Here is an 8077-nt window from a genome sequence, read left to right on the forward strand (position 1 = left end):
CAAAGCACACAGCCAAGATAGCAAAGAAGTGGCTTCAGGACAACTCTGTGAATCTCCTTGAGTGGCCCAGCCAGAGCCCGGACTTGAATCCAATTGAGCATCTCTGGAGAGATCTGAAAATGGCTGTGCACCGGCGCTCCCCATCCAACTTGATGGAGCTTGAGAGGTGTTGCAAAGAGGAATGGGCAAAACTGCCCAAAGATAGGTGTGCCAAGCTTGTGGCATCATTTTTAAAAAGACTTGAGGCTGTAATTGCTGCCAAAGGTGCATCAACAAAGTATTAAGCAAAGGCTGTGAATACTTATGTACATGTGGTCTCTCAGTTTTTTATTTTTAATAAATTTTCAAGAATCTCAAAAAAACTTTTTTCATGTTGTCATTATGGGGTGTTGTGTGTAGAATTTTTAGGGAAAAAATGAATTGAATCCAATTTGGTATAAGACTAATATAACAAAATGTGGAAAAGGTAACGCGCTGTGAATACTTTCCGGATGCACTGTATATTTCAATAAACAATGTATACAAATGTGTCGATCATTGCATTCTAGTTCGGTCACCATCTTCATCTTTGGTTCTGGTTCATCAGTAGTCCAACTCCGAAACTAAAAAATGGATGAATATTATGGCGCTATAAAAGCTATTACCACAGTCCTTGTCCAGTTCTGTGTATTTACACATTATGCCCCTTCATGAAGTCTTGGAAAGAAGACCACAACTTGTCAAAATCTTCCACCTTTCCTCTGGCTATATAGGTCAATTTTTCCATTGCCAAATTAGATGACATCTCTGCAAACCATTGGTCAGATGTAGGTCTCTGGACCTCCTTCCATTTCAAAGCAATTGCACGTTTAGCTTGTAACAAACAAAAATTGATTAATTTACGTTCCTTTACAGTTGCTGGAAAATCTTCAGGGTATATGTGCATAAGACATAATCAGTTAAATGTCAGAGTTTGGAACAGTCAGTAATCTCAACATATAAAACTGTGTTTCAGGTGAATCTGATAATGCGGCATATTCTTCATTAGAGGTCAAGAATGGTGAATATTTGTTGAATGATCATCCCAATGAGACAATCCAAGAGGCTGATTCCACTGACAAAGGTAGAGAAAGAAAAAACAGCTTTTCACACAATTTCACATGAAGCAGTGAGTAAAGTCAGTGATTTAATGATCGTCTCTAAACTTAAACAGTAAAACTGTATTTCAGGTGAATCTGATAATGTGATATATTCTTCAATAGAGCTTCAGAAAGTCAAGAATGGTGAGTATTGATTGTTGTAAGCACACGCGCACACACACACACACACACACACACACACACACACACACACACACACACACACACACACACACACACACACACACACACACACACACACACCACACACACACACACACACACACACACACACACACACACACAGAGTATACTATCAGCCAGTGACACAAATTTAAATATAAATTTTCAATGACTGAATTTTCATTCATTCTCACAGTGAAGAAGAACAAACCAGAAGAGAGCACCATTTATTGATGTGAAGACCACATCTTCTGAAGAATATATATATATATATATATACAATGGGGGAAATAAGTATTGAACGCATTAACTGTTTTGTCATTACATTTATTTCCAAAGATGCAATTCATGTGACATTTCTTCCAGACACTGGTATTAACTCAAATAATCCACACATGAAAAGAAATCACAACATTCAAATCCATAAATAGTGATTATGTGGAATTAAGTGCAATAACACAGGAAAAAAGTATTGAACACACCATGGGAAAGCTGTATAGTTTGTCAAGGAAAGGCACCATACCATCTCACACCTGAAAGTAATTAGTCTTTGTACTTCCTATAAGTGCAAACCAACATCAGCTGGGTTAGTGCTAATTGATGGCCCTATAAACAGGTTGTTTTTTCACCAAGTAGTCAAACAAGACACATCTCATGATGGGTAAAAGCAAGGAGCTCTCTCAAGACCTTCGCAGCCTGATTGTTGCTCAGCATCAGAATGGAACTGGTTACAGACTTATCTCAAAGAATCTGAGTATTCCAGTAAGCACCGTTGGGGCCATTATCCGCAAGTGGAAGAAGCATCACCTTATCATCAACAGGCCGCGCACAGGAGCTCCTCGCAAGATTTCTGACCAGGGAGTCAGAAAGATGGTCAGAAGAGTTCTCAAAGAGCCAAGGACCACCCGGAAAGCACTCCAGCAAGACATGGAGGCAGCAGGTACAAGTGTTACAGAGAAAACGATAGGCAATGCACTCCACCGCCATGGCCTCTATGGACGCTCAGCCCGCAAGACTCCGTTCCTCAAAAAAAGGCATGTTGAAGCTCGTCTAAAGTTTGCTAAACAGCATCTGGATAAGCCTGTGGAATACTGGGAGAATGTTGTCTGGTCAGATGAGACCAAAATTGAACTTTTTGGCTGTCATACTACACACCATGTTTGGAGGAGAAATGGCACTGCACATCACCCAAATAACACTATACCAACAGTGAAGTTTGGTGGTGGAAACATCATGGCATGGGGTTGTTTCTCATGTCGTGGTACTGGCAGACTTCATATAATTGAAGGAGCAATGAATGGAAACATCTATCGGCAAATTCTTGAGATGAACCTCCTGCCATCCACCAGGATGATGAAGATGAGACGGGGCTGGACCTTTCAACAGGACAACGATCCGAAGCACACGGCAAAGTTGACTCTCGAATGGTTTAAAAAAAAGAAAATCAATGTGTTAGAATGGCCCAGTCAATCACCTGACTTAAATCCGATCGAACATTTGTGGAAAGAACTAAAGATAAGGGTTCACCAGGGGGCACCAAAGAATATTCAGGATTTGAAGACAATCTGTGCGGAGGAATGGGCAAAAATCACACCTGAGCAGTGTGGGCGATTAGTTCATACATACAACAAGCGTCTGGAAGCAGTCATTGCAAACAAAGGCTTCTCCACAAAGTATTAAACGAGTCTCAGATAGTGTGTTCAATACTTTTTTCCTGTGTTATTGCACTTAATTCCACATAACCACTATTTATGGATTTGAATGTTGTGATTTCTTTTCATGTGTGGATTGTTTGAGTTAATACCAGTGTCTGGAAGAAATGTCACATGAATTGCATCTTTGGAAATAAATGTAATGACACAACAGTTAATGCGTTCAATACTTATTTCCCCCATTGTATATATATGTACGTGTGTGTGTGTGTGTGTGTGTGTGTGTGTGTGTGTGTGTGTGTGTGTGTGTGTGTGTGTGTGTGTGTGTGTGTGTGTGTGTATTTATATATACTCATCTTTTATGTTCCAGTAGCTCACTTCTCATCAGGGCATCCTGTTTCTACGTCACTTGACACGAACCTTGTTGACCCGGGTGACCTTCCAGCTGGTCTGACTCTGTCGGTCTGAGCATCACTCATTGTTGAGGTTTTCGCATTTGGTGCAAAGTGCATTGTAAAGAGCCCACATGGTGAACCCACGACCTTTGACACCAAAGTCTAACCTGATGAGGGGCGACTTTTCATCTTGGTCACATCATCAATCAATCTCAGCTCTGGAAGCAGCTGCTGATGAGCTTGTTAAAGAGCTGTTAGTAACAAGCTGAAATTAATGATGAGCATGAAGCGCACTGCAAGAAATAAACCTCATATTTTATCAGAAATTTAAAAAATGCTGTGAAGGATATTGTTGGGATCACGATTAGATCAGTCTCAAAAAATATCTCTGTCTCCACGGTGACGGAAGTTATGTAGTGGAACAGCAGTGTTGAGAAGCTGTGGCGATTCTCTGTTATTTTTCATGTCGTCTATAACGTATAACGTCAAAAACTATGTAGTTCCTAAGAGTGTCATGATTATATTACAAACTGTTCCCGCTGAAGTAAACAAACCCGCTGCATCCCAGGTTGCTGATGATATTCAGAGCTGCTCTTTTCATCCGACAACAAAACAAGTTGATTAGAATACATGAAACAAATATTAGCTCCGAAACACCCCTAATTAATATCCAAAGAGAGGTGTGCCTGTAAATATAAATTTCCTTTAAAAATTCAGCTTTTCCTTTCCACAGTCACTTCTGCTGGCTCATGTGGGACTGTTGGGTTTTCTATGTAAAAGTGCTTCGAAATGACTGTGTTGTGTTTGGCATGATATAAATGAAGCTGAACTGAACTGAATTGAAATTAACATCAAGAATATGTTGAAAAGGACCGCACAGAATCCACAAACATGACTGTAAATGTCCAATAAAGAATATTCAATGAAGAGACTTCATCACCAGCACCAACTGATAACTGCCTCCAGATTTATGGAGACTCCACAATGTCTTTACTGAGGAAGGTGGGAAAGACGAACACACTCTGATCTGTACTTCTCTGAACTGATCAATTATCCTTTTTTTTTTAAATTGTTTTTATGTTTTTACAAATATTTATGTGCAGTACTTTGTTTCAGCTGTGGTTGTTTTTAAAGTGCTATAAATAAAGCTGAGTTGAGATGTGACAGGAGGATAAAATGTAAAATAAATGTATTTTAAAAGTCAAGCAGAGCCGTTAAAGCTAGGTGTAGCGAACCCAGCCAGACAATGGTGAAGCGTACTGATGTTTAACAGAAGTATTTATTTCCATGCCGTCAAACCTTCCTTCTGCAAACACCGTAAGAGCTAGACAGAGTAAACAAGCAAACACACACACAAAACAGTGATGAATATACATAATCCAACATCTTCAACTGCTCAATCAAACACATATTTCGTAGACTCATCTTTAAACATGACAAAATACCTTGTTCCCCATCTAGCCAGGCGCTATTAAAGTTTGTCCATCTTCTGGTGATATTAAATCAATGTCGTCTGTCCGTTTTCCCTTTCTTTCCTTGATTCTCCGGAGTTTTGAGACCTTTCCTTTTGATTTAAGCACACGTTTCTATAGCGCTGCACTTCCGGTTCCACTGGAAGTGTCAAAATAAAAGCGCGAACATAAAATGCGCCTTCAAAATAAAAGCATGGAGGGAACGACAAAATGGTCAAACAAAGACATGCAGAAAATAACAAATGATATATTACAGATCCTTTTTTATGAGTCAGTTACACTAGGGTTGGCGATCTTTGAAAACTAGCATGTAGCACGAATGTAGCATCTCCCCAAGGCTCCGCCCAGCTCCTACCCCATTGGAGGAGCTCCGTTGGGAGCGGAGACGCGGAGACGTTCCGCGCGCGCAGTGCGCGCGACGCTTCCACGTCGAGTACGTTCCTGGCGTAACCTGTCCTCAGCGCTTCGTTTCTTCGTTTTTCTTTATTTGCACTATGCCAAGTTATGGCGCACTCACCGGTAAGTAAAGCCCCAAAAATTCTTCTCCGCCATTCTGCAACGACGCTCCGTCCTTCTACGCGCGCACTGAACCAGGGTCAGTGCACGCGTACATGTACGCGCAGGGGGCAGGTCGAACGGCGAAGGGATTTGATTGGTTTAAAAAAAGGTGTCCCGTCAAGACGATTGGTTGCTGTTTTTCCCGTTTTACTCCTGCTGTAGGTAGCGGATATTTTCCAAACTACTTTAAGAACACGCAATGAATTGTTTCCCATCGGGTCATAAAGATCATTTTAACCAGTATTTAAAAAAATGTATCTCATTCAAATCACCAACCCTAGCTTTAAGTCTCAAGCACTGAGAATGAAGCTCACACTTTAACCTAGAAATAACTCTGAAGTAAATTTTAGATGAAAAACGAGACTGTATAATTTCCTCAAGCTTGACAAACAAGTATATAAAAATAAATATATAGCAAAAATTCGTAGATACCAATAAGCACTCGCGGAGATATTTCTTAAACTCAAAGTTCCAGATTTATTAAACAAATCAAAATGATCTCCGTGGTTGATTTAAATCAAAATATAACAAAACAAATCAAATCTTTCTGCATTGTCTACTGTCTACGCTTTCTGCGGTTAAAAAACAGTTTCTCTCCTTCCACACTTCCACACCTCACCAGAACCTCTCACACCTGCGCTTTTATCCTGATTGCAGGGAGGAGGGCCTGACTGGGAGGAGGAGAGACAGACTAAATTATCTACAAAATTATCTACAAAACAAACAATCCTTAATTTCTTTGACCATAACTTAAATATATATCAAATACAGAAATTAAATTTACTTTCATAATTGGCTCCAACATTCTGGCCCCTAATTGTGGCGCTTTAGCAAAACAATTACACAAATACAAATACAAAGGAGCCAAAATAAAGCAAACAATCAAATCATTTCATTTTCTTATTGTCCATTAAATCCATAGTTGCTCGATTATCTTCTTTTCTTATTACAGTCCATGGTCATTCAGAGTCTTAGTTCATTCATCTGCTTCCATAAGAAGACAGAGCTTGTGTATTGGTCGATGAATAGTGGATGTTTTGGTTTGAACCAAAACACTTCTCACAAGGCCGTTCCTGTCTGGAGTCTTTATCTCTGAAAGGCAGTGGTAGATGATAATGTCCATCTTTGAGCGATGCCGAGCTTGAAGCAATCTCCATAAACCGTGTATCCTCAACTGACATCTCATTTTTCTCTTCATACATGCTTTCAGAGAAATCCTGGTTGTATTGTCTGATGAGGAGTTCTTTGAGCTCAACAATGGAGATTCGGTTAGCCGACACTGTGACAGGTCCAGAATCTTCTGCCATACTGCATCCATTGAGTGGTCCAGTCACCACCCATCCTAGTAAGGTCTGCGTCGCATATGGTCCATTTCCTTGACTGTTAATTATATTCCAAGGCTCTATTGCCTGAGGAATATCAGTCCCAATCAGAAGATCAACATCGGCTTTAATGTTCCTTAACTTGATGTTGGTGAGGTAGGGCCAGTTCATCAGATCAGCTTCTGTAATAATGTTTTCTTTTGATGCAGGAATTTTGTCTTGAGTGTAAACTCTGGGTAATTGAGGGTAAACATGTCCCTCTATGTCTCCTACTTCCAGTCCTCGCACCTCGTAGGTCTTTGCAGGCTTCTCTTGACCCATGGTCCGCAAAAGAATTTCTGTTTTGTGTCCTCTTATGTTCAGTCGATTATACACAAATACAAAAATTAAATTTACTTTCTCAATTGGCTCCAACAAAGGTTGTACATTATAGCTGCATTAAACATTTATTACATACTTTTGTAACTGAAACTCAAAGTCTTTAAACCTTGTGCTCAAATTAAATTGATAATATCTCTTTACAGAAACTAATCCTCCCACTTTCATCCCAAATCACCCTGCGTTTGTGCAAATATAAATGTAAATATTCTGTTTTCAGTGTAAACGTGAGAATTCATTTCATGTCACAAAGAGCAGCAGAGACTGTGTGTTTGAGTTTGTCATGATGTTATGATCAACAACTGCAATTTCAAAAACCATTTAAAAAAAATAAGGATGTGATAAATATGTTGTTTTACATGAAATTGATAAAATAAAAGTGAAGATATATTTAAAGTTCTGTGTAAATTCCTTTGTCGGCATTCAGAATCTTTCAAACTTCCAGTGTTTTTACTGACTCGTCTGCAACTTTTCCTTCTTCCATATCATATCAGACATAAAGACTACATTTGTGTTAAATGTGTTCGTGATAGTTGGAGAACTTCATTTGTCAACTGATGCTATCTGAGTTGTAGCCAAAAATAATGAAGCATGAAATGATTGAAATTAAAATGTAGTCAGAGATTAACTGACATTTTCAGTGTTTTAATCTCACAGTTATCATTGGCAACATATACCTGGCCTGTGTGAAGTGATGAGCACATGCAATACAATAAAAGTATTTTAAATTCAACCAGGTTTTTATGTCTTTAAGCCAAGCTTCTATTTCTATCGGTGTCATCTGGCTTAAAGATAAGTAGATTTGTGTACCATCTGCATAACAATGAAGTTAACAGAGTGTTTCCTGATGATATTCCCAACAGGGAGCATACCCATAAGTTCCTGGAATTTGACTGTACCTTTTTGTTTCTGACATTTCAAAATAAAACATCACCGTCGCCTTCAAAATACTCTCCATCCGCATTAATGCAGCGCTCCAGCCATGTCTCCCACTTCACC

Source organism: Salarias fasciatus, chromosome 3, assembly GCF_902148845.1.
Source record: "Salarias fasciatus chromosome 3, fSalaFa1.1, whole genome shotgun sequence".
NCBI lineage: Eukaryota > Metazoa > Chordata > Actinopteri > Blenniiformes > Blenniidae > Salarias > Salarias fasciatus.